Here is a 7,187-nt window from a genome sequence, read left to right on the forward strand (position 1 = left end):
AATTTACTTCCATAGTCAGTACTGAGAAAACCTTGACAAAGATTTGTGACAAATGGTGGCATTTTAAAGCCACTAGCCTTATCAAGCTACTCTTCAGCTGGATAGTGACCTACTAAAGCTTATTTCTGAGGCCTTCTCGAAACAATGTAACCCAGTGGCACAAGCCAATGTTTTGCAGTTGAAATAAAATTTGGTTTATGACACACTTGAGTGTATGTGTGAATTCTTTTTTTTTTTTTTTTTTTTAACTCTTGTGGCCAAGTTTCATGACATGTGAGATCTTAGTTCCCCAACCAGGGATCCAACCTGCGCCCCCCTGCTTTGGAAGTGTGGAATCTTAACCACTGGACCGCCAGGGAAGTCCCAGGGCATGTGTGAATTTTTTTTAAATTAGTATTCTTAGGCTATTGTTGTTAAAATATATTAAATATAATTATTAAACACTTTTCAAGACACTGTAGCTCAGATTGAAAGACACTCATCTTGGAAGTGTGCACGAAAAACAAACAGATTGAGTGCGTGGGAGTATTATTTTACAGAAGCACTTTGGCTGATCCCTCACATAAAGATAATTGTGCGCCCCACACTCCTAAAAGAATCAGACACAAACGCTAACAGGTAACGGGAATGAGTGAAGCAGGCCGAGTGTAAGAAAACACCAGCTCAGCAGGATGGTGCAGGGCAACTGACACTAGTGTCAGGGAAGCAGTAGGGGGTGGTGGTGACTGTGACAGAATGAAGAGTGATGCCGCATCTAAGGAGAGCCATGGCTACTCAGCTCCGACGGTGTTGCAGTGCCAAATGCAGGGCTACTGTCGTGAGAGCTTCTGATTTTTCCAAGAAAAGCCAGAAATCAGAATTTTGTGTGAAATCCTCGGAATTTTACATGTTGGCAAGTTGGGTGAAATGGGTGAAGGGGGTGGAAAGGTACAAACTTCCATTTATAGGATAAATCAGTCCTGGGGATGAATGTACAGCATGACGACTTACAGTTGTATGTTGGAAAGTTGCTAAGAGAGTAGATTTTAAAAGTTCTGATCACAAGAAAAAATTGTAACTTGGTGTAGTGATGGATGTTAACTAAACTTAGGGTGATAAGCAGTTCACAGCATACATATATACCAAATCATTAGGCTGTACACCTAAAACAAATACAATGTTATATGTCAATTATATCTCAAAAAAAATGTTGGCAACTAATTCTAAATGTTTTAAAGCAGAGAGGTGGCCAGTTTGCCATCTCTGCTCTTCAAAAAAAGACATTCTCTATGGAAGGACGATTCTTCTCTGGCTGGGACGCTGAGCTTGTAATTGCCACAGTCTCATCTGAGCCCCATGGGAGCCCTCTGAAAGGTCCCTCTCTTCTTGGACATTCTGCTGTCCCAGGCCTCTGGCTTCTCCCTTTCCATTCCATTCTGCACTCTTTAGTCAGAGCAATCTTTTTCAAAATTCAACTCTGACCACGGCCTCTGCTCCTTGAAACCCCGAGTCCCCATCTTGGGCTCTATTCTTCTGCTTTGTTCTTCCCTGTTTCCGTGCACAGGCTTCTTCTCACTCCCCGTTCTCCCTGTGGGAGTGCAATGCCTCGGATTGCTATGGACAAGGTGGTGGCCCTAAAATGTACCCCTGCAGCCCTGCCCTCTCTCCAGAGCATCAGACTCACACACCTACCAGGCATCTCTGCTTGACGCTCCTTAATTCAACGACCTCAAAGCTGCATACATTGAGGCCCCACCCCCCACCCCCGCTGCATGTGTGTGTCCTGCCTTGATCCCAGTGTGATGAAGGGCATCCATCAGCTACTGAAGCAGGGCCCCCAGGGAGAGGGTGGGTAGAGGGCACCATTGACTGTTCTGTCCCCCCCACCTGGTCTGCACCAGATATGGTCCTCCCTAATCTCTCTCACACCAGCCCAGCCTTCCATCTCACTCCATCACCCACTATTCATCTCCCCCTCTTCTTTGCTGGCTGCAACAGTTCCCAACAGCCTTGACTTCCTGCTCACCATGGCACAATTCTCCAGGCCATTCTTCACAGCTAGCCTGGAGCACTACCCAAAACAAGGAAGGCAGGGACTGTCTCCTCCAAGCTTCTCCAGGACTTTCATCCAACCCTGCTTCCCCTCCATCTTTATGTCCCACCCCTCTGCCCTGTGTGCCACACTCTGGCCATCCTGAACTGCTCCGATTCCCAAAAAGGCTGTGCGGGCATGGTACCTTGTCTCTGACCTCAGTACCTGCTCTCTGCTCTGTCTTCAAGGCCTCTCCCCCCCATCCCCAGCACCTCCTCCAGGAAGCCTTCCTTGACCACCCCACCATGTGTCCCGTTACAGCCTTTACCCACACAGCTATAATCATGTCTTCTTGCCTATGTCCCAACTGGACAAGGAACTACTCAAGGGCACAGCCACATCTTATTCATCTCCGTGTCCCCTAGAGTAACTAGTACAGGGTCAGGCACATAGCTGGTGCTCAATAAATATTTGTTGGATGAATGGATCAGCACAGGGTCAGTTAGTTATTGGCACAAGGCTAGAACTCAGACCAGTGTCTCAGAAACCCCTGCCCTCTCCAAGACTCTAAAATATGCTCTTTTTAGAGGACACTTAGGACACAGTAAAACCACAGAAAGAATTCTTACCCAGTGCTCTGTTCATAAACAACTATCTCCCTCCAAATACAGGAATAACACAAAAGATCTCAAAACCCAAACGAGGTCAGCTGTGGGCTCACACAGTTACGCACTAGGCGGGGACCTCTGTCAGGGTGACGGGAGGAAACCGTGACCCTGATTTTTCTTTGCGGATGTGCCCACCTTGAGCAGGATTCAGTCCGAAGCTTCGCCGAAGCACCTCCCTGGCCCGCGCGGCGCCCTCTAGTGGTCACAGCGTTCCACAGAAGGCAGAGCTCATGGGAAGGGGCGAGCGCTCTATGACCACCCACCTCTACCCACCCCCATCCCCTCAACCCGCGAGCCTTCTGGCATTTGAATCCTGGGTCTTAGGAGGGCTCGGTCTCCTGTCAAGGACTGGGCTCGACTGCTTTTTGAGCTGCACAGTGATAAGGTGGAAAGGGCGGTGTCGGTGCCAGGACACCAGGGATCAAATCCCTGTTGCACAGCAGCCCTGGGGTCACCTGAGCCCTGCTGTAGAGGGGGCTGGTCCACCTACCTGGCGCAGCTTGTGAGGGGAGGTGCTCTAATCAAGGGCTTGGCATAGAACAGCGCGGAATAAAACTGGCCACGAGGCTAGTGGTTGCTTCCTGTACAGCACGCCGGCCACGTGCTTTCAGAGTAAAAGCGTTTATTCAGGGAGCAGAAACGTGAAACGCAGACGGTGACTCGGGCCTCCCGTAGGTATGTGCTTGGTTGGAGGGAAACGCCCAGCTGGGGCTGTAATTGTTTTGGATGGACTGAGGCACGAAAGAACCCGGGAAGCCATCGGAGACGCTGGCCTCTCTTTCCGCTAAGGACAGGGTCCAGGAGGGCAACGCCTATCATGGGCAACCGGAAGTCTGCCCTCGATGAAGTGATGCTGGAAACCACTGTTCCCTCGCTGGGGGAGGGGTGGCTGGGGGCGGGGGGCGGGTCTATGATGACCAACCAGCTCTGGGCAAGTGGCCAGGGGTGGGAGGAGCCACAATGAACCCTCAAGCGAGACCTCCTGCACTCTGGCTGTCCTATCTAGTGGCTACTAGACCCAGGTGGCCACTTGAAATGTGGCTAGTGCAACCCAGGAACTGATTTTAAATTAAAATTGTATTTTATTGACATTTGAAGACTGGTACCCAATTCAGTCATTGGAAAACTTTTTAAGTATCTTTGGAACAATTGAGGATGTGAATATATTTTTTCAACTATAAATTTAATGAACTCTAAATACAGATTAAGTATATTGGATAAAAATTTAATTTCTGAATTGGCTGTAAGTGTAAAGTTCTCACAGGGTTTCAGAGACGCAAAATGCCTCATTAAAGTTTTTTTTTATATTTACAGTTGAAATGATACTATTTTGGACATACTGGGCTAAATAAAATGTTCATAAAATTAATTTCACCTGTTTCTTTTGATTTTTTTTTTTTTTTTCTAATGTGGACACTAGAAAATTTAAAGCTACCTATGTGCCTGGTAGGTTCTTCTGAGACAGGGCTGGTCTAGACTCACCCCGAGGTCTCAGTCCCTCTGCCCTCCTATTCAGGCCTGGCCCCTTGGCCTGCTTCACCATCATGGCTGCTCTTTGCTGGTGGCACGTACGGGGCCAGACCAGATCAGGGGGCAGAATCTGAAAGTGAGACCCACCCCTGTCAGGGATCAAGGGGCTGTTCTGGAGAGGGCTATGCACCTGGGACGGGGGAGGGGAGGGATGTCAGAGTGAAGGCATTCTGGGGTTAGGGTGATGATCTGAGGCAACACCCTGCTCTGAGAAGACCTTGTTAAACAGTGAGGGAGAGAAAGAACTCATGTGACAAGACAGAGACCGAGTTTCTGCAGCCAGGACTCATTCTGAGGGCTTGGCTCCAAGGACTAAGCTAAGCGCCTAATTACTCCATATAAGTGCAGAGCAGGACAGCAACAAGCATGACTTGAGACTGAACATCTGCATTTCTGCCTGAGGGTCTCTGAAATTCACTGTCTGCACTTCAGCAGGAACCCTGGCTGGAGCTGAGCAGCTCAGGGAGGAAGCCAGACAAGATTCTCTCTTTTGCCAGAGCCCTGGACCCACAGCAGCCCTAGCGCCCAGTCGCACACCATGGTCCCTTGGAGTCGAATTCCAAGATCCCTGTGAACCACAGCATGGCCCAGTGGGGTAGTCTCTGTTTCTCCTCCGTATTAGGCAGCCTCAAATAAAAGGCAACCAGAGGGCTCTGGCCCAGGGGCCAAAGGCATCAGAGGGATACGTGTGGGGTCCTGGGCGTCACCCCTGCCCTCTCCATTTCCCCTTGAACTTTCCACGTGTCAGCATATGGCAGGCTGCCCAGGCCAACTTCCTCGTCTGTCCCAATCCTTGATCCACTTACACACAAAACCAGGTCAGAAGGGGGTCATCTGGGTACAAAATAACCGGCTCCTCTACTGTGCTGGCTATGTTTGCCACCCAAACAGGACAAAGTGCAGCCTCCTGACCACCCAAACAGGACAAAGTGCAGCCTCCTGACCACCCAAACAGGACAAAGTGCAGCCTCCTGACCACCCAAACAGGACAAAGTGCAGCCTCCTGACCACCCAAACAGGACAAAGTGCAGCCTCCTGACCACAGGGGCAGCCCTGCAGCACGGATCTGCTACACTTTGAAGTACAGACTGCTTTCAGGTTCACGTGGCCACTGTCAACCTTCCCCAGGGAGGTGGGGTCCTAGGTGGTCTGCCCCCGGTAAGAGGGGCTTGTTTAGACCACAGGTGGAGGGGCCTCAGCCCTTGACCCCTTTGCAGCTTTGCCTTAAACTTTGGTTTGATAACCAAGGGATTCTTGTGCAGAAGGTCTCGTAAACAAATATTTTGAGAGGAAACTGTGACGCACGTAGTATAAAGGGTTCTCTGAGACTCCATTAAGGCCATTTTATCTCGTTAGACATTCACGTGTGCAGACACACACCCTAATAAATACCAAGTTAAATGCTATCTCTTAAAAAAAAACCCTCTTTTTAAATATCTACTTACACTTTCCAGCTACATGTTTTCCAATCCCAGCCAATAGGGTTGTGGAGATGTCACCCAGGGCAGGACTGAGGGACTTTAGGCCAGACGATTCCATTTATTATCCATGGAATTCCATTCCATCTGCCATTTAACCAGATGCCTTGCTCCCAAGGGTCCCTTCAAGGAACACTTTTATGAGAATAAAGATCCATTCCGTTTCCAATTAGCCGGCAATTAGTTACTGTTTGGTTTTATTAGATATTAGGAATTATTGATTCAAGTCAGAAGTAACACAACCACTGCCATATTAGAAAGATTAGCACCGAAGGGCCCACACGGGGACCTGACTGGAGGCCCCTCACCGATGGCTCCTGGTACCACTGACCTAATTCTGCCCTCAGACAGGCCCACCCCAACCTTTGTGCCTTGTAAAGGGTCCCTAGAGGAGAGACCCACTGCCAAAGCCATCCCTTCTGCTACCTAGCTCTTCTGTCTGCTAGAAGACGGCAACAACATTTCCAGAAAGGATGGGGCGTATCTTAGCCATTCTCAAGGAAGCAAAGATGGGTATTTGGGAGGCAGAACCCAAATCTCAGTAAAGAAAGACCTTCTCTCTTCAACTATTCACAGCAAATACTGAAGGTAACGAAAAAATAATGAGTAAACCACCCTTTATACCAGAGGCTTGCAAACTCACTTGCCCACCTGGACCAGGACCAGGCAATGGCATATTCAGATGAAGAGAAGCAGAGGAGTGGCAGAGGTGGGCGGGAGGGATGCAGGACACTGGAGAGGACAACATGCCCCATCCTTCACCCAGAAAACCAGCTTTTTTACATGCAATCTCCCAAGTTTCAAATGTTGGCAACAAATACAGAAGATTTTTAAACACAGCAGAGGCTACTGTCATGTGACTTCTGCCTTAGACAATTTCCTAACTTAAAAAAAGCTCCCGCCCCCCCCCATCAAATAACAAAACTTCAACCAAATTATTACAAAGAAATTAACAGAGAAATAGAAAAATATAGCAGCTTCAAAAATACCAGTCTTGGGGCTTCCCTGGTGGTGCAGTGGTTAAGAATCCGCCTGCCAACGCAGGGGACACAGGTTCGATCACTGGTCTGGGAAGATCCCACATGCCGCGGAGCAACTAAGCCCGGGTGTCACAGCTACTGAGCCTGCGCTCTAGAGCCCACAAGCCACAACTACTGAAGCCCGCGTGCCTAGAGCCCGTGCTCTGCAATGAGAAGCCCACGCACTGCAACGAAGAGCAGCCCCCGCTTGTGGCAACTAGAGAAAGCCCGCGCGCAGCAACGAAGACCCAATGCAGCCAAAAATAAATAAATAAAACAAATAAATTTATTAAAAAAAATACCAGTCTCCCCATTTTATCTTATTTTTTTATTTTTTAACGTTTTCATCTTTAATGAAATGACTTTGGAAATAACACTCATTTCCATGAAACCAATACTACTGTTTTTGGAGTCACAGTAAGATCCACAGAATTATATCTGTAATTAATATGAATGCCAACATTTCAAGCAGTAATTTCTG

Source organism: Delphinus delphis, chromosome 7 (assembly GCF_949987515.2).
Source record: "Delphinus delphis chromosome 7, mDelDel1.2, whole genome shotgun sequence".
In the NCBI taxonomy this organism is placed as follows: domain Eukaryota; kingdom Metazoa; phylum Chordata; class Mammalia; order Artiodactyla; family Delphinidae; genus Delphinus; species Delphinus delphis.